This window comes from Podarcis muralis, chromosome 10 (assembly GCF_964188315.1).
Source record: "Podarcis muralis chromosome 10, rPodMur119.hap1.1, whole genome shotgun sequence".
Classification (NCBI taxonomy): Eukaryota; Metazoa; Chordata; class Lepidosauria; order Squamata; family Lacertidae; genus Podarcis; species Podarcis muralis.
This window is the reverse complement of record NC_135664.1, coordinates 19,638,427-19,659,549: the sequence shown is the minus strand read 5'-3', so window position 1 is coordinate 19,659,549 and position 21,123 is coordinate 19,638,427.

The following is a 21,123-nucleotide window of genomic DNA, read 5'->3' as shown; positions in this document are numbered from 1 at the left end:
CTTGCCGATTGGAAGGTCGGTGGTTCGAATCCCTGTGACAGAGTGAGCTCCCCTTGCTGTGACCCAACTCCTGCCAACATAGCAGTTTGAAAGCACGCTAGTGTAAGTAGATAAATAGGTACTGCTGTGGCGGGAAGGTAAACGGCGTTTCCATGCACTCTGGTTTCTGTCACGGTGTCCTATTGCGCCAGACGTGGTTTAGTCATGCTGGCCACACGACCTGGAAAGCTGTCTGTGGTCAAACTCTGGCTCCCTCGGCCTGAAAGCGAGATGAGCACCACACCCCATAATCACCTTTGACTGGACTTAACCATCCAGGGGTCCTTTACCTTTTACCTTACTATTAGGAAGTTTCTTTCAGGGTTGAGATAAAACCTACTTCCTGGCAATTTCTGCCTGTTGATGCTAGTCTTGCCCTCTGGAACAACCTAAAAGAAGTCTGCTCCATCTTTGGCTCAACAGCCCTGGGGACAACTTCCAGGTAAGGCCACCAATGAAAATTGTTACATAGACAGATATTCACACTCTGGAGCATTTGTCAGCTCTGAGAAATATTATCATCTGCAGAAATTGTTTGGAATAAGTCTAACAATTGTGAGTGTTAGTAAAAAAGATTTTTTTATGGGACTACAATGTGCTTCTGAGATTTAGCTTGAACCGTATCTTGTAGTTTTAAGTCTTGTCTTTATGCTGCATTAAGGTAGTAAATAATATTCTTTCTCACCCCCTCTTGGCAAATTCTTGGGCATTTTTATAGGCCTTGAAGTATTGGTCAGCTCTTGGTACGGCTGCCTATAAAACGCCACGAGCATTTTAGCAAAGACTGCTGCTGCAGCAAGAGGAACTTGAAATGTAATCTGTTTTAAAATCACATGGCAATATTGATTTGGGTGGTGTGCGTTGTTGTTTTTCAAATCAAGTTTCCTCAAAGTTTCCCTGACATGTTTTGGGCAAGGATAGTGCCCAGCTCCAATTATACTGATTCTTCTGTCACTGATCACCCATCTTTAAACATTAAAGGTATTGTCGACCAGAAGGTGTTAAAGAAGGACAGAACCTTTTTTATGTATGCAACAACAGCAGCAAGAATACTTATCGCAAAATATTGGAAGACACAAGATTTGCCCACACTGGAAGAATGGCAAACGCAACTGATAGACTACATGGAGCTGGCCGAGATGACTGGCAGAATTCGAGACCTGGGAAAAGAGGAGGTGGAAGAGGACTGGAAGAAGTTTAAAGACTATTTACAAAAACTTTATAAATTGTATGAATGTTGAGAAAGTGCATGAAAGGAAAGAATATGGCATCAGTAGCCTAGATGAGAAATGTATGAGAATAAGTTGAACTATAAAGATGAGATTTGAAGTAATGTTATGCCTAAACTAAGCAGTTAAATATTTGATGGAAACACTTAAAACTAGAGGCATAACATATCAGAATTAGAACATAAGATCTGAAATAAGGTAATAAATTGCGGAACATAACTTTTTTACGGAGAACGCAGGAAAGGGAGACGTGAGGAAGTCCACAGGGTTATGGAAAAAATGTATGAAAGGATGTGATTTTTTCTTTTTTCTTTTCTATATTTTAGATTCTATATCTTTGTTTAGCTATGCTTTTTTTGTTTGTTACTTAGTGGTGATGGTGTTTTATATGTTTGGTGATTTTCTTTTCTTTCTTAAAAAATGCAATAAAATATTTAAAAATAAATAAATAAACATTAAGGCCTAAATCTAATGTGGAACAGTACATGCTATGGGCAGAGGTAGAATATCCACATTGCATGCACAAGGTTTCAGGTTCAATTCCTGGCATCTCCAGGTGGCCATCAACAGGTATGTCCACTTGGGTGAACATATGTAGTACTCACATGAGGGCAATTTGCTGGTGGACCCCTCAAAACTGGGGCAAGCCCCATAGCTCTCAACTGTCCTGATTGGAGCATGGCATCCAGGAATTACAAAAGCCACCCCAGCTTCTGACTGGATCCTGGAATGTCCCCCCCTTTTTTTTTTAATCTGGCACTCTGGTGTGAGTCAGCACTGGACCAAAATATGCTCATTTCAGCTGGTGCCCATGAGAGCAATGGACCAAAAGATGCTCAGGTTTCTTTTTGTCTCACACTCTTGAGTCAGCTGGTTCCTGTGAGAGCTTGGGACCCAGACACAAACATCTTGATTTTGATCCCTGGGATGTTAGATGCTATGCAGCCCTGATACAGGAAATCACATGGAGAATATAATTACTCACCAAATCATTTCTGGAGTCTTACCCTGTTTCTCCTGCCTCTTCACTGCTGCCTTGCGCCCACTGCACATATTTTGTTTTTGAAATTTTTGAAATACTTTATTGTCACTTGTACAACTTGTATACAGTGATATTACATGAGCACCCCCCACTCAGCTCTCTTAGTCTTAATTCCCCTCGTTTACTGACGCACACCCACCAAACCCGAAAGTCAGTTGCCCTGTTGTTATCTTTTCATTCAGCAGCCTAACAGCCCACGGATAAAAGCTGTTCTTTACCCTGTTGGCGTGACTATTAATGATTCTATATCTTCTGCCTGAGGGCAGGAGATCAAGAAAGTGCTGGCCAGGGTGTGAATCATCCCTGAGAATTTTCCTCACTCTCCTGAGGCAACATTCTTCCGCTATTTCATCCAGCGGATTCATGGGACAACCCTTGAATACATAGATAGATAGATAGATAGATATAGATAGATAGATAGATATAGATATCTCGTGCACACGCACATGCATACACAGGCAGCCAGGGACAGCCCATCAATGAGATGAGGTGCAACCATTTGCCTAAGGGGGCATATTTGACCCCTTCCCCAATCGAGCTGCTGTGCTGCTGCCAGCCCCACTGGGGCTTCGCTACTGCCACTGCCACAGTGACCTTTCTGTGCCCTTGCTGCCGCATTGTGGGAGCAGGGCAGGCATGATGACAGGGGTTAGGAGAGGGCAGGGGCCCAAATCTAGGGAGGGGCATCATTGTGGGGGGCAGGGCCTTGTTTTGCTTTTACAGTGGTACCTCAGGTTACAAACACCTCGGGTTACAAACACTTCGGGTTACAGACTCCGCTAACCTAGAAGTAGTACCTCAGGTTAAAAACTTAACCTCAGCATGAGAACAGAAATCGCGTGGTGGCGGCGCAGCAACAGCAGGAGGCCCCATTAGCTAAAGTGGTACCTCAGGTTAAGAACGGTGTCAGGTTAAGAACAGATCTCTGGAACGAATTAAGTTCGTAACCAGAGGTACCACTGTAGTGGAAAATGCATTGTGCCAGCTCAGCAGCCCACGGGCCACTACAAACCACAGTTAAAGCATCTTAAAAAGCAGAGACACCACCTTGCCAACAAAGGCGCATATAGTTAAAGCTATGGTTTCCCCAGTAGTGATGTATGGAAGTGAGAGCTGGACCCAGTGGCGTAGCGTGGGGGGTGCAGGGGGGGCCGGGCGCACCGGGCGCAACATCTGGGGTTAGGGCAAATCCACAGGTTAGGGGGCGCAAATCCACGGGTTAGGGGGCGCAAATCCACGGGTTAGGGGCGCAAATTACTTGCCTTGCCCTGGGTGCTGACAACCCACGCTACGCCACTGGCTGGACCATAAAGAAGGCTGATCGCCGAAGAATTGATGCTTTTGAATTATTGATGCTTTGAATTAGTTCAAAGACTTAAAAAAAGTTTTTTTGAAATATGGCAACCCTTTCACAAAAGAAGAAAAACCCTATGAAAAATTGTGTATAATTTTTTTCTGCTCTCTGGCACCATATGGTGTTGCATTTTTATAACGCATTCAAACCGTCATTTCTCTACTAATGTAGCTGAGTCCACAGTTTAGCTCCTGGCAGCGTGACAGCAGCAACAGAAGAGGGGTAGAATCTAAGCGCCTGTGATTTCTGTCCTGTGTACCAGCATGCTGTGTTTTCACCTTTGAACCCTAGTTAAACTTGACTATGGTTAAGTGATGTGCAAAGCAAGCCACTTATGAATAGGTTTTTTTTATATATATATGTTATTCCTCCCACAACAAGTACAATACAGTTAAAGAACTTCTTGCTCTGTTTTGTCTTAAAATCAGATAAATTCCCTTGGTTTGCATTTGGGAGTGGGAACTGAACTATATTTTATTACAGAGATGTCTTGCAAACAACATTTGCTTTTCTAGCAATTCCACATTTTCAAGCATCTTGCCCTTTGGTGCAATTTCAACCCTCACTGCAGAACCTGCCAGGGAGCATGGTGGTTGTGGAAATGATTAGTTATTAATTTTTAGGTTTTCTTTAAAGTAATCTAATTATAATGCCTTTGTGATGTTCAAAGCAATTTGCTCTCTTTATGGAACAAACAATGTGAATAACTTTGAACATCATAAATGCATTTAATCAGAGTACTGAAAAAGAAGATAAAAATGAGTAGCTAATCTCATCAATGCACTTGATATCTCCCTGAATTTCAAACATTACAGATTCACATTGATGCAAAGAACACTGGTTTCCCCAAGAATTAGTTTGTATCCCACCGGTTTGCCCAGTGATGTAATATAAAATGGTCCGTCTTTATAGCTCCACACTTTCTCTAAGAACTTATTACTAAATGGGTAGTGGTGATTTAAAGGATGTGTATTGTTTGTGCACAGTGGTCTATTTCGCACAACAAAACACAACTATAGTTTACTAGTGCTGTGTGAATGTGCAGGATTCTGGAAGGGAGTTCATATCCACTTTCCTCCTCTCCAGACTTTATATCATGGGTAGGCAAACTAAGGCCCGGGGGTCAAATCTGGCCCAATCGCCTTCTAAATCCGGCCTGCGGACGGTCCGGGAATCAGCGCATTTTTACATGAGTAGAATGTGTCCTGTTATTTAAAATGCATCTCTGGGTTATTTGTGGGGCATAGGAATTCGTTTATTCCCCACCCCCACCCCAAAAAATAGTCTGGCCCCCCACAAGGTCTGAGGGACAGTGAACCGGCCCCCTGCTGAAAAAGTTTGCTGATCCCTGCTATGTGTGTGTGTGTGTGTGTGTGTGTATACAGTCATACCTTGGGTTTCGAACAGCTTAGTTCTTGACTGTTTTGGCTCCCAAACTCCACAAACCCGGAAGAGACTGTTTCGGTTTGCGAACTATTTTTGGAAGCCAAACATCTGACGGGGCTTCCCCAGCTTCCGATTGGCTGCAGGAGCTTCCTGAAGCCAATCAGAAGCTGTGCTTTGGTTTTCTAACGTTTTAGAAGTCGAACGAATTTCCAGAATGGATTCCGTTTGACTTCCAAGGGACGACGGTATATCCAAACCATACTTACCTAAGCCAAAGATTGACTTAGCATGTTGCCTCAACCCAGAATTGTGACTAAGCTCTCTCCTTGCGAGCCACAAGCCAAGGTCAAACTCTTGGCTAAACAGGAAGTGGGAAATAACCATTTTTTAAAAAGGGGAAAAAGAGCCCCCCCAGTCAATGTAACTTGCATCTAAATAGAAAAGCTCAAATTCAGAGTATCGTGGCAACACAGATGGAAAAGCAAAGTCAAGGCCGTAGGACATCAACATTCAACCTAAACCATACATTAAATAAGGCTTTCTTTCCCAAATGATAAATGAGCCAGGGGAAAGCAAAGGAACAATGGGTTCTTGTTAAGATAGGAAATAAACGGAAACTGTAGGCAAACAGTTTAAGCTGTATATATAAAAGAAGAAGAAGAAGAAGCCAACTTCCATTCTGAGTCCTGCTGGGGAGGGAAATTGATTTCTTCCTGTTTTTAAGGTGAGCCCTGAAATTTTAGATTTCAGCTTTAAAAAACAAAAACAGGCCAAAACTAATTGAGAGCTACTGTTCTCCTGTAGTTCAGCAACATTTTGGGCCAGCCCGTTTCTGACCACTGCACACATTTATATTCTTCAGTGCTGCGTCTTATGATTTGGTTTGACATAGTTAAGTATTGAGCTTCTCTTTATTTACTACGCTGGTTCAGAGGTGTTATAGATTTTAGGGCAACTTTATTAAAAGGGGAAGACAAGTGAGGCATTTTAACGAATAGCAGGCATTGCCGGCCACTATGCTTGAGACTCCTTTTGACGAGGTATTTCTGGAACAGTCATTCTTTCCTAGTCTTGAACACGTTTTGAATATATTTTATTTATTTAGAAATATGTTTATATACTGCTCTTCATAAAAAAATAATTCAGAGCAGTTTACAACAGTTACACATAATACAACAAAAATCGTAGAACAATGTATTACTGAAAATCCATTGTAGATTTTTGGAGGTCAAATATCTCTGTTCATTTTATATCGCCAGACACTCCACTTAGAACTGCACTGGTATCGAAAAGTATAATCTTGTCTGATAGCTAAGCAAAGCACGACCGACCCTTTACTGTTGCTGCTGAAGCTATTCTCGTTTCCCAGCAATGAAGATGCAACATGTGTAAAGACTAATATTTCCTCTTGAAGTACCCACAGTGCAAGGTGATGACAGTTTTATGCTTGACTGGAAATAGGAGGAGAACCACTTGAAAGCGAGGTCCCCAAACTCATTCTGGCAGGCCACCAAGGCACATGCTTTTCGGAATTACTTCATGAAAACTATCTTTCAATAAGATTTTACTGAGGGGGATTCTATCGTGCATGAACGAGTCCAATAACATGATTATTTTGCTTAAATGAGTAAGGCATCTGTGACACGGTGAAAATGTGACGCTCATGGTTGATGAGGGCACAGTTAAAGGACTCAGCTATTCAGCTGCAAATGAAACGTTTTAAGTGCGTTGCAAAGCGCATTATACAAATTTGACACTAGATGGCGATGGTAAGTTATGGCAAAGTCAATACATTTTTCAAAACTTAAAAAAAAAAATCATTTTCATAACGTTTTTCATATGTGTGTAGATTCCAACAATGACTACCAGGCATTCATTCATTTAATGTGCTTACATTTAATGGCTCATATTTACTCTATGTCAGGCCTGGAGAGTCCTCCCCTCCCTTCGGTAACTTCACAGACAAGAATTAACGAGCAGTTTATATTTTATAGTCCTTTTTATTCAGTCATCTGGTTGCTAGCAAAAATCCACATCTCTTCACAAGGAGAGCAGTTGGCTACTCTGAATTCTCCCCCTTCCATCCCTAGCAACATCCTGGGTACCAAAGGGAAGTTATTCTTCCTCCTCTCTGCATTCTTTGTTCTCTAATACAGCCGGACCTCCTAGTTCTTGGGGAGGCAGGATCTCCCACCCTCTCTAATGACGTCTCTGCTGGCTGTTCCCTCCCTTCTATTTCTCTTTCCATTATCTCATAGCTAGGCAACTCCCAATCCTCTGATTCAGACCATTCCCTGACGTTCCGTCATGGAAACAATGGGTTTCCCAGGTAATTTGCCTTCCAGCACTGACCAGACAAAGACCCATTTAGTTTTAGGAAGATGGCAACTTCGTGTACCTTCAGACAATGCATTGGCTTTAGATTGGAAGGGGACCTTTGGGACAGCAGCAGTGGTGGACTTGACATCTGAAATTTCAGTGGTGCCTCGTGCGACACCAAAATATGGTGCCCCCCCCTTGCCTTCCATTGGACTTCATAGTTTCGGTGTGTGCTGTGGTGACCCAGAAGCTCAGTGCCTGGTGTGACCTAATTGGTCACGCTCCCTTAGATCCACCTTTGATAGCAGGTCCTGGTGGGCCTCCTATTAGTTTACCTGGCACCCCATTGTAGGTAGCTGTGAACCACCATTCCATGGCCCTTGACACAGTTACTCCAGAGAAGCATGAGACCTCAAAATGGTGGCTCAACAATCTAGCCACTCAGTGTGGGAGACTCAAGACACATGTTGGCACTGCTGGGGCACTGAGCCACTGAGAACTTGACTGAGGCCTGGATGGATGGATGGATGGATGGATGGATGGATGGCTAGTAGGTCGAGATGCTCAGAATAGCCGCTCTTGCCGGAGAATAAGGTTGTGGGAGATATTTCATCCAGTTTGCATTGAAATACAAACTTGCCTAATTTGCGTTTTCTAGATCGATATGTGAATCAAAACACGGCGTTCAAAATTTGCACTTGAACATTGCAGTGCAGGTCTCCAGTCAAGTAATGTGTACACAGTGAATATACCAGAGTAAAGTGTGCATTAAATGCATAGGTTGGTAAAAAAATTATATACAGAAATGCATTATATTGGGAAAAATCTACTCTACAAAAACATGTATGTAGGCATGCAAAAAAATGCGTATCAGAAGAAATTTGCACAAATGCTGATTTACGTGAGGTAAACTGAAAAAAAATAGTAAACAGAAGTGAAAATGCGGAGAACGAAATATAAGATTGGTAGAATGACAAACTGAAATGGACAGATTCACTCATTCTTACCGGTGAGTAACTTACTGTGAGTGTCTGTGATAAAGAATAGCAACCATCTGTGTGTTTGTGTAAGCTTCCAGTTTTCATAGGCGCAGCAAGTTAGTGTAAATGCTCATCAGAATGAATGAAAAGAAGTCTTTCAGCTGAGCCGCACTGCTTCCATTTCAAAATGGAGTGGGTTTCAAACCCAATTTCAGCTTACCTACAGCAACAGTCTGACCCAAAGGCCTCCAACGTTGTTTGCCCTCCCTCCATGTGCAGGAAGAGAGCCTTTGCCCAGATAGCTAGCTTAGCCTCCAGTGGAAGTAACAGAACTGTAATGAGCACTATAAAGAAACTGAGACTAAACTGCTCTGTGTTTCTCCTATATATCTGCTAGGAGGGGAGGGCCAGGTCTACTTGGACATGCCCAGAGAAGATGGGGGCCTTTGCTCATGCATTATGGATCTGATGAGCTCCAAGTGCCATAATAAAGAAGTCACTCTTGATTTGGGGACATATTTTGGTGTCTTTATTAGCGGAATCTTAAATACAAGCTTTCTTTAATGGCTTTGCTTTCATGCATTTTAATGCCCCCAGATGCATTAAACTGCACAAGCAACAAGCACATGGGCTTTTATAATTGCATCTCATAATAGGAGGTTGGAATTCAGCCATCTGAATACTGAATAAATAGAAGAATTTCAGCTGTAGGATGCTAAATCTATTCATATTGAATTTACTTTTAAAAGACACCTTTCAGCTTCCCTGGACTAAACAAACACACACACTTAAAAAAACAACTTTTTAGGTATGTAGGACTCTATGCATGTGTTAACTTGAATAAAAGCCCTGCCCCACATAATCAATCACATGGCGCAGTGTATGCGCATAATAGCCAGTTAGTTGGAAAAACAACAAAAAAGTACTTCTCTGCTGATGAAAGAAAAGCAGAGAGGGGGAAGGTTTAGCTTTTTGTGGTAGTAAGTTCCACAATTTGGGAGCAACCACCAAGAAGGCCTTCTCTTCTGACCTCATCTAATGTGCCTATCAGGTTATTTCAGAGAAGAGGACAGGCCAAAGTGGATTCTTAACAGCTTTGTTGCCATTAAGAATGGTCTGGAACAGCAGCATGACTGACAGTTGGACGCAACGAAACCTACACTTGGAGTAGCAGTATAACACCTAACGGGATGCAGGTGGCACTGTGGTCTAGTGGTTTGAATCCCCATGGTGGAATGAGCTCCCATTGCTCTGTCCCAGCACCTGCCAACCTAGCAGTTCGAAAGCACGCCAGTGCAAATAGATGAAAAGGTACCACTGTGGCGGGAAGGTAAATGGTGTTTTCGTGCGCTCTGGCTTACATCATGGTGTTCTATTGCACCAGAAGCGGTTTAGTCATGCTGGACACATGACCCGAAAAGCTGTCTGTGGGCAAACGCCGGCTCCCTCGGCCTGAAAGTGAGATGAGCGCCGCAACCCCATAGTCACCTTTGACTGGACTTAACCGTCCAGGGGTCCTTTACCTTTTTAAAAAATAACACCTAACACTACATCACAATGCCTGTGAAGGTGGTGGGGCCACGGCAAGGGCCTCACCAGAAGTTCTCAAATGCAGCAGGCTCATTCAAGGAGATACGGTTCTTCAGGTAGCCTGGACCCAAACTACATAGGGCTTTGTAGGTCATAACCAACATTTTGAACTGTGCTTAGAAACTAGTGGAGATGTTGTAAGGATGAGTTTCCGTTCTCTCTGTAACCGACTCTGGTCAACAACCTGGCCACAGCATCTTAGACCTGCTGAAGTTTCTAAATACTCTCCATAGGCAGCCCCACAGTAATCCAAACAGACCTAGATACAGTGGTACCTCGGGTTACATACGCTTCAGGTTACAGACTCCACTAACCCAGAAATAGTACCTCGGGTTAAGAACTCTGCTTCAGGGTGAGAACAGAAATCGTGCTCCGGTGGCGCAGCAGCAGCGGGAGGCCCCATTAGCTAACGTGGTGCTTCAGGTTAAGAACAGTTTCAGGTTAAGAACGGACCTCCGGAACGAATTAAGTACTTAACCCGAGGTACCACTGTATATCTTTGGACCTGCAGGATTCTCTACCCCCACCCTTGCACCCAACAACCTTGGAACATTGGAACAGTGACTTTCCTGCTATTACTGCTCTACAATCACTGCTTAACTTATTTCGATAACTTGCCTTCCTCTTTGGCAATCTAATGGCCTATCTTTTACCTTGGACCATGGGTTCCTTCCCTCGGTGAAATCTTTATTCACACTTTATTTCATTTCCTTAATTGCTTGGACTTGCAGTTCCCTCTTCTAGCTGTCTTAAATCTTTACACTTCAAATGCAAATGCTTACCTTTACCTTTGTTTTATAGAACTATAGTCTCCAGGGTCTCCCATTCTAAATCTTTGACCACTTCTAAGTACTTGTAATTAAATATCCTGTCAACAAAAGCCCCTTAAGGCAAGTTACACTTTTGAATGGATATATAATAAATATGTGACTTTTAGAATTCTAAGGCTCTGCTGGCATCTCGTTCTTTCTTTTATTTGTGACAGAGGAGATTATTTGTGTGTGTGTATCCTTGCAGGCTGAACATCACAATGCCCCATTCAGGATTCTAAACAAAGAGGATGATATCTTTCAAGGATGGCTACTTTTTTTCTGCATTGGGACATTATGAATTTGTAGATATCGAGTGACTTTTTCAAATGTTTAGGAAAAGAAAAGAACACACACACACATTTTTAATATCAATTTTTATTAGGACTTTTCAACATAGGTTACAATAAAAACCCAACTAGTCTTAAAAAAAATACAAAGAAGAAAAAAGAAAGAAAGAAAGAAAGAAAGAAAGAAAGAAAGAAAGAAAGAAAGAAAGAAAGAGAAACAGAGAAAACAGAGAAATAGGAGAAATAAAATAATATAATAAAGCACAGTTTTATATTTATAGCTTTCCATTTTTCCATTATATCTTAATTTTTAACCCACATACAGCAAATAACACATATTTTCGACTATCTGTAAAACAAGGACAAACACAATGTTCTTGTTTGCATGCTTATAACTTGGAAATCAACTTTGAATACTCATAAGTATTCCTAAGTCCGTTGGCTATTTTCTTTTAATTGGTTGAGACAGTTGCAAGACAAGCATGCTAAGAAGTTGATTTAAGAGGCTGACAGACCCAGGAACTCTGCCAATTAGGAGAAATACACAAAATAGAGAAGTGTTTGCTTACTGATCCGCATCCTGCCTCTCTGGAAATACTTTGTTATTGGGGGTCTTGAACAGTGGAGAGCAAATATATTACTCATTATACTTGTAATAAGAACTGTGTGGCAGGAGTTGGCCTGTCCTTCCAGTATCTCTGCTCCTGAATCTCCTCTGGTGGGTAGTATGCTCCTCTCGTGGCCAATATCCTACAAGACATCCAGAACCACCACCGACATCAGTTGTAGCTTTAAGAACTCTTGCTTGAGCTTGCTTTCCCCTCCTCCCTCCGATTCCATTTTTCCTTGTGAGTGGCGGCTTTCTAGACTGTGAGCCCAAGGGCAGGAACTGCCTTAGAAGAGACCTTCACAAGCTACTCTGAGAGCATTTGGGGCTTCAGAATGGAGGTTCTAAATGCTGCAAACACACACACACACTGTAGCCTTATTGGATTTCACCGATTGGGTCTGCGTTGCTCCCGGACAGGAGGAAGGAAGTCAAATGACACTGAGGGTTGGTTCAGAGAAAGAGTTCTTTATTTCTGCTCTCCAGAACAGCAGAAAGGCACTTGCGTGATCAGTCCACAGCAAGTCCAAAGAAATGAGAGATTTCATGCAGTATATATATTCTCCAGGCACTCTCTCCCCCTTCCCCAGGAATCCAGCCACTTCAGCTTGTACACGCAGGTTGACATCACAGATGTTCCTGCTCTGGCACTCTTAACCATAAAATGGATTTCCTTCCTGCACTCCCGACCATAAAAGGGTTTTCCTTCCTACACTCTTATCTTGGAGCAAGAGGTCACCATCTCCAAGAACACCCTCTGGCGCTGTTCCCAGACTGGGTCTGTGCGTTTTTGTGGTCAGGATATAAGATAAGGCACAGATGCATCATCCCTGCTCTACTGGAACTTGGCAAGGTCACTGAGAGCCAGTGTGGTGTAGTGGTTAAGAGCGGTAGTCTCATAACCTGGGAAACCGGGTTCGAGTCTCCGCTCCTCCACATGCAGCTGCTGGGTGACCTTGGGCCAGTCACACTTCTTTGAAGTCTCTCAGCCCCACTCACCTCACAGAGTGTTTGTTGTGGGGGAGGAAGGGAAAGGAGAATGTTAGCCGCTTTGAGACTCCTGAAGGGGAGTGAAAGGCGGGATATCAAATCCAAACACTTCTTCTTCTTCTTCAAGGTTTTCATTGCTGTCACGGACTGATAAGGGAGAGAGCTTTGAGCACAGCTGGGTTTTTGTTTATACATTGACTCAGAGCTCAAGTTAATGGATTTTAGCTAAGGAAAAATAGGGATTTTGGTGCACAGTCAGTTTTGGGTTTGGGAAACCCATTCCTTCAACACACAAGTTCATGACATGGTATTTATTCATATATATATATATATATATATATATATATATATATATATATATATATATATGCTTTCGTAGATTTTCACGGGTACAGGAATGCAGGTTTTGGTGTCCTCGGGTGTCTTCCCGTGTAAAAGTTGGGGTGTCTAGGCGACGTTTCGACGAGGTCCTGCTCTGTTCCAGTAACAAGAAGCCGAAAGCACCAGCCTGAAGATGACGAGTGAGACCTCGTCGAAACGTCGCCTAGACACCCCAACTTTTACACGGGAAGACACCCGAGGACACCAAAACCTGCATATATATATATATATTCAACAATTTAAACACAACACTACAAAAAAACAAAAAACAAAACAAAACACAATACAACAATACAATACCATACAAAAAACACTACACAACACTAACACAAACAATTAACAAAACAAAACAAAAACCATTCAAAACACAATCCAATTTCAATATCTTAACTTTCATTCACTTGTTTCCACGACCTCCTCACACCTCCCTTTTTGTCTTCCACTTCTATTAATTGTTTCAGCAATTCCTCTCCATCTTCCTCTATTTTCTATCCTATAATTATCTTAACACATTCTAACCTTATTTTTCCCTTTAATACCCTATTAATCTATCTATACCTAATTCCTTATAACATTTCTACTAAAGCCATATAACTTCATTCCAACATTTTCCTAACATTCATTAATTTTACAGTATTTCTGTAAGTAGTCTTTAAACTTTTTCCAATCTTCTTCCACCGATTCTTCTCCCTGGTCTCGGATTCTGCCAGTCATTTCCGCCAATTCCATGTAGTCCATCAACTTCATCTGCCATTCTTCCTGTGTGGGTAAATCTTGTGTCTTCCAATACTTCACGATAAGTGTTATTGCATACATAAAAAAAGTTCTATCTTTCTTTAACACCAATTGGCCGACCAAGCCCAGGAGAAAGGCCTCTGGTTTCTTCAAAAAAGTATATTTAAATATCTTTTTCATTTCGTTATAAATCATCTCCCAGAATGTCTTAATCCTTGGGCATGTCCACCAAAGGTGGAAAAATGTACCTTCAGTCTCATTACATTTCCAACATTTATTGTCGGGCAAATGGTATATTTTTGCAAGCTTGACTGGTGTCATGTACCACCTATAAATCATTTTCATTAAGTTTTCTCTTAAGGCATTACATGCCGTGAATTTCATACCCGTGGTCCATAACTGTTCCCAGTCAGCCATCATTATGTTATGCCCAAGATCTTGTGCCCATTTAATCATAGCTGATTTCACCATTTCATCCTGAGTGTTCCATTTCAACAGCAAGTTATACATTCTTGACAAATTCTTAATTTTTGGATCCAACAATTCTGTTGGTATTTATTCTCCTATAAAAGCCCTATGAATGAGAAACCACAGAAGCTGATTATCATTGGGAGCAATGCTCCTCTTTGCTTGCAAGCTGGCCTCGGGGTGTGGAACCAGCCCCAGCTCGCAATCTACTTAAATAAATCAACAGCACTGAGCAGGGGAGCACCTTTCGGAAGAGGTCATCTCATTACCTGAATTCTTTCCCTCTTTCTTGCTGTGCAACCTTGTTTCTCAGCCCCAGGCAACAGCCGAGGCAGATTGTGACCCAGGCATATCTGTTCAAAGCACGAGCTCCTGCGTTTTCCCCTCTGGAAGTCTTCCTTGAAGGTAACGTTTCAAAGTGGGATCAAACCGCTGCTGCCAGACACACTGACAACGAGGGAGCCAGAGGGAACCTGCATGTCAATATTGGTAGTTGCCTTCTATCTGAAGACGACGATTCACAGGCAAAATAATATTGCTAAATAACTGAAAGCTTGGGCTTCATAGAACAGTGCTTTCCAAATGTTTTGGTAAATAAACACCAGCTTCCATGCTCTACTTTCTCAGACTACAAATGGAAACACAGGATATGTGGATCAGTGTTGCTACTGGACCTGTGTCTGAAGGCAGGAAAGGGCTGGATTAATGAACTGAAACTGAATCCTGTTAAAACAAGGGTGCTTTGAATGGGTGGTTCCCAAGTCTAGGATGTGGGGACTAGGCCTGTATTAAAAAGGTTTGCTCTCTCCTTGAAGGGACGCGGGTGGCGCTGTGGGTTAAACCACAGAGCCTAGGACTTGCTGATCAGAAGGTCGGCGGTTCGAATTCCGCAACAGGGTGAGCTCCTGTTGCTCGGTTCCTGCTCCTGCCAACCTAGCAGTTTGAAAGCACGTCAAAGTGCAAGTAGATAAATAGGTACCACTCTGGCGGGAAGGTAAACGGCATTTCTGTGTGCTGCTCTGGTTCTCCAGAAGCGGCTTACTCATGCTGGCCACATGACCTGGAAGCTGTACGCCGGCTCCCTTGGCCAATAAAGCGAGATGAGCCCTGCAGCCCCAGAGTCAGTCACGACTGGACCTAATGGTCAGGGGTCCCTTTACCTTTACCTCTCTCCTTGAAAGGACAGCTTTGTAGCTTGGGACATGGTCCTGGATCCAGCTGGAGGCCCAAAAGGAGTTCCCATTTCCATTGCCAGCTTGCTCAAGAGCTACAGTCATTCCTGGATCAGGATAGCCTTGCCACACAGTGACTCGTGCTCTTGAAGCCTCAAGGCTAGATTTCTGCAATGCATTCTGTGTGGGGCTGCCCTTGAAGACAGTTCAGAGGCTGTGGCTGCCTGTGATCCACAGCAACTGCCTGTCCACTTCTGAGCCCGGTTTAAGGTATTGATGTTGGTTTACAAGATCCCAAACGGCTTAGGACCCAGACACCTGTATGAGCACCTTTCCTGATATATGCCAGCCCAGTAATGAACTCGTGCACTCATTTCTGATGGCTATGTAGCCAAAACTGGGTTATTGGTTAGAACGTGATGCTGATAATGTCGAAGTTGCAGGTTTGATCCCCATATGAGACGGCTGCATATTCCTGCTTTTCAGGGAGTTGGACTAGGCAATCTTCAGGGTCCAGCATATTGTCAGGGAATACGCTGAGGACGAAGGTTGGGGAATGCAGTCTCAGGCAGACCAGCTCAGTTCAGAAGAGGAGGGGGAATATTCACGCCCCCACCCTTGCCTCCAGCGCTCTCAGAAGCAGAGAGAGAGGGTCAGACTTACACAAAGCAGGCAAACAGCTTGGAGCTACCCAGTTTTGAGACAAGGACGAGAGAACTAGAAGGAGGGGGGCAGCTGGGTGATACATCAGTCGAGAGTGTGGGGGTAGCCCCTTCCCCTTGGACTAGGTGGTCCAAACGTATCAGAGAACAAAGGAGACAGAGAAGGGGAGGGACTTCCTTTTGGCGCACTCCTTGCTGTGGAAGTCACAAGGATGATTCAGAGTAGGCAACTGATATCCTAATTTAGCCAGCTAGCCCTGGTGATCATCTAATGTTTATTGGATGGATTTCCCCACTAAATTGATTTTTGAATTCTGAATTTATTGTTATTCATGTTTTATACTATATTTTATGCTGTTTTTTGTTGCATCAATTAAGTGTTTTAAATTTGTTTTAAATTAGCCGCCCTGAGCCCGGTTTCCTGAACCGGGAAGAGTGGGGTATAAATAAATAAATATTATTATTATTATTATTATTGCGGAGGGTTGCCTGTTTGTGCTTGTAACAGAATACTGTAATAAAAGGACTATAAATCTACCGAATGGTCATTAATTCTTATCGGTGAGCCACTGGAAGGGAGAGGGGAACTTCCGTACTTAACATTTATGCTCTTGGGAGCCCTGAGGTTTACAGCGGTAGGGAAACAAAGGGAGGGAAATTTCATAGCATCCCTAACCCCTAAAACAATCCAATATGGACTTGTTGGCCACAATTGATTGAGGAAACAGTAAATGGGGGGGGGGGAGATGGAATGACTCATCCTGAAAGAAGGCAAGGCTGAATGGAACAGTGAGCAGGAGTATTCCACACTGCACCATTTTGTTGTAGTATATAAATCCCTGTTCACATGCCCAGGAAGGCTTCCATTACAAGTGAAACATGCACCTCTATTATCCAGAAATGTAATTTGTATCTCATAAATGTAGGCCACAATTTTCTGTCATGGTTGAAAGTGCAGCACCTGAATATTGTAGATGGAAAGCTTTCTAATCTCTGAAGACTGTACTGAACTAATGTAACTGTAAAGAAACTTGTAGGGTGGGGGGGGGTGGGGAAGTGATCTGCTTTCATGTAGCCATTTCATTGTGCCATCCATAGATCTCTGAAGAAAGCTGCTAATTAGCCTGACAGTGATTTGTTGTTTACTCAATGTATAATTTGCTCCTTTCAAAACATTCCTTCCCTCCAGTAAAAACAGTGGCAGGCTTGTGTATGCCCTCCTTTCTTACATTCTCTTTGGAAGTATAAAATCAATGAATATATGTTCAACATCCAGTGGTCCCCATGGAAGTTAGAGCAAAACTATTTTAAAATAAATGTCCCCATAGGCTTTGCTCAGCTGGGAATTGGAACCCCACCCCACCTCCCAGTGTTTAGAAGGCCATAGATTGTTCAATCTTTTATGGGAGAAGAAGAATGTTTTTGCCTGGCACTTAATGAAGGTACCAGGTGAGCCTTCCTGAGACAGATTTTCTTGGATAACCTGTGCAAAGTGGGAATGGCTATACAGTGCCAAACGGCTAGTTTCCCCACCCCTTCAGAGTTGCTTCCAAGCCAGTTGGTTTCATCGAGTGGCCAGATGTCCTTATTCAAAGAAGACAGTTTTCTCTTCATCATCATCCAACCTTTTATTGGCATCACATACATACATCCAAAACAAATCAATAAAGAATTACCACTTCCCCAGTGGCACAAAACATTTGCTAAAAGAAAGGAGGCAGAGCAGTCTATCGTCACATCTCTAGGTCTCCAGGGAGATCAGACGTCTGCAGTGTATTTCGATGACAAAAAACCAAATAGAGATTATTAAATAGTGGGTGGACATAGCAGACGACACAGAGATTTCGCCAAGTAAACTGGAACTGAACTGAACAGCAAACAGCTCTGCTGGCCTGCTTTTATAGACAGCCGGCTGTCAACATTGTAACAACAATAACCCAGGGTTTCTCGCATAAATTAACTGACGTGGACCTGAGTAAAACTACACGATACCCCTGGTGGGCAGGGTGAGAACTTCAATACATAACAGAGATATTTAGCCACCAACTTGGTGAGCTCCTGATCATTCCCCAGTAACAGAAAATGTATGACCTCCACCTCTGGTTTCCATCTGGGGATACAGAGTTGATCTAGAAATTGCTGGCGGAGATCAGAATATAGTTTACAATTAAGAACCATATGTGTATGGGTTTCCACCAGGTGGTCTTCACATGGACTGGTTCTTTCTCCTTCCACCCTGCCTGAGAACCTTCCCCAAAGGAGGCTTGATGGATTTGAATTAAACCTGGCCAGCGAAAATGTCCTTCTTTCTCGAGGTTTTCTTTCTTGACAGTTTTCTATTTGAAGGGTGTCAAAGGACAGTTCTCTGTTTGAAGGGCTTTCTAGGTTCAAGAAGGAACAGCAGAAGTTGCCCAAACTGCCAGCAGTCTTTAGGCCACCTGGTCATATTCCTTACCATGGTCATATTCCTTACCATGGTAAGATGTACTATATTGTAATTACCTCTGTAGCCTTATTAGACTATACTGACTGGTGAGGTCTGCGTTGCTCCCAGACGGGAGGAAGGAAGTCAAATGACACCGAGGTTTGGTTCAGAGAAAGAGTTTATTCTGCTCTCCGGATAGTCAGTCCACAGCAAGTCCAAAGAAATGAGAAATTTCATGCAGTATATATATCCTCCAGACACCCTCTCCCCCCTTCCCCAGGAATCCAACCACGTCAGCTTGTACACGTAAGTTGACATCCATGACCATAAACAGTTGTTCCTGTTCCGGCACTCTTGACTATAAAAGGTTGTTCCTTTTCCTATATTCTTATCTTGGGGCAGGAGGTCACCAACTCTAAGAGCACTCCTGGCGCCGTTCCCGGATGGCTGACAAGGTCTGTATGTCAGTGTGGTCAGGATGTAAGAGAAGACCCAGACGTGCCATCTCTGCTCTACTCTGAACTGGCAAGGCCACTCATTGCCGTCACGGACTGATAAGGGAGAGGGCTTTGAGCACTTGTTTATACAGCTGGGTTTTCTGTTTATACATTGACTCAAGCTCAAGCTTCCTGAGCTTGAAAAGCTCAAGTTAATGCATTTTAGAAATGCTCCCTTGGAGGAGGAAAAATGGGGATTTTGGGTCAGTTTCAAACTGACTGCACAGAAACCCATTCCTTCACCTCCATATTTGCCAAAAGATTTATACATTATCACTAGCAAATCTGTGTCTGTGGACCTTTTCTATTTTTTTAAGATTATGTAGCCATGCTACCAGAGTGCAAATTCAGGAATACGTGTCTAGCCTTTTTGAAAGTTGCAAACTGTCTCAGAGCTCTCCTTCCAGTATAATGTGTGCCCAGGGTGTGCTTTTGTTTCTTTTCTTCTGATGGTGAATTTAGATTTGCTCAAGTTTTGAAAGAGGGTGAGTTGATAAAATTGCATGGGGGGAAAACCCTAAAGGCTAGAATTTCAAAAGCGCTGTGTATGAAACTTTCCTGAAGCATTTTATAGAACATTTAATGAGGGTTTACAGGGGGAAAAGAGAGCAGTTGAAGGAACTTCCATTAATCAGTCTCTTTTTTTAAAAAAAAAATGGCTTAAGGATTAGTACACAGCAAGATTAATTTTCTGAATGCAAAATCAGTTTATTGATGTTTGCATTGCTAAGCTTTTGTTACATTAATTGTTCCTGCTTAGAGTGTTTTGAGAAGAATTTGGGGAGGGATTTTAGAAAAGGTAATTGTGATCCAGATTACCAAATGGTGGGGAATAAAGAAAGAAATGCCACAGCAATCTATTTAGGATTAGACAAGTCAAGGGGGTTAGCTTGTTCCTTGTTGTGTACAAAGGTGTCTAGGGTGGTCTTCATTTAAAATCCCCACCCACCCATATCTATATAAATTCTAATTCATGAAAATTGACTTCTGTGGCTGTTCAAATTTACTGTTCAAAGGACAGGTAGAAGGTCAAAGATAACTTATTGGAAACCACTTTAAAAAAGGAATGGTGGGAAACCACAAATGCAGAGGTGTGAAATGAAGACTCCTGCATGTTCCTTCCATGGCTAATTTATCTCTCTTTTTGAACCTTGTCTCCATTGGTTTCACCAATGCAGAGGCAATTCTCTGCTTCTCCTTCGCCTGTGTATCGCCTTGCAGGAATGCAAAAAAAGCACCACCAGTTCCACGATGTTTATATTAATCTCTTTTTAAAGGTCACAGATGAGTGTTGACAAGAGTAGGGATTAGGGAGAGATTCAATTCAGTTCATATTTAAAGGTGAAGTACCTGATTCGCACTGCCCAAAACAATGCAGGCACCAAAACACAGCCATCCGTCACACTTCTCAGTTTTCCGAATTTTGCAATGTGGTTATCCAGCCAAGTGATGTCTACCAAAATGCCCATAGTGTGCAAATAAATATATAAGTGAAGATAACATTAAGAAGTGATTGTATTAGGGGGAATTGCTATGCAAAACAGGCAAAGGAAGCAAAACTGCTTACAAATGTATGTATTAAGAGGAAAATTGCACTAAAATGTTGATGAACTTTCATGAGACCTCTTGGTTTTTTTCCTTAAAAAGTTCACAGATTGATACAAAATAGATACATGGTACAAAATAGTCCATTTGCAAAAGGGACCACAATTTAGTGGTGCACCCAGGGGAGGAAGACTCATAAAACCATAGAGTTGGAAGGGACCCACAAGGGTGATACAGTGGTACCTTGGGTTAAGAACTTAATTCGTTCCAGAGGTCTGTTCTTAACCTGAAAATGTTCTTAACCTGAGGTACCACTTTAGCTAATGGGGCCTCCCACTGCCACCGCACGATCTTAGGAAGAACTTCCTGACAGTAAGAGCTGTTCGACAGTGGAATTTGCTGCCAAGGAGTGTGGTGGAGTCTCCGTCTTTGGAGGTCTTTAAGCAGAGGCTTGACAACCATATGTCAGGAGTGCTCTGATGGTGTTTCCTGCTTGGCAGGGGGTTGGACTCGATGGCCCTTGTGGTCTCTTCCAACTCTATGATTCTATGATTCTATGATTCTATGATTCTATGATTTCTGTTCTCATCCTGAAGCAAAGTT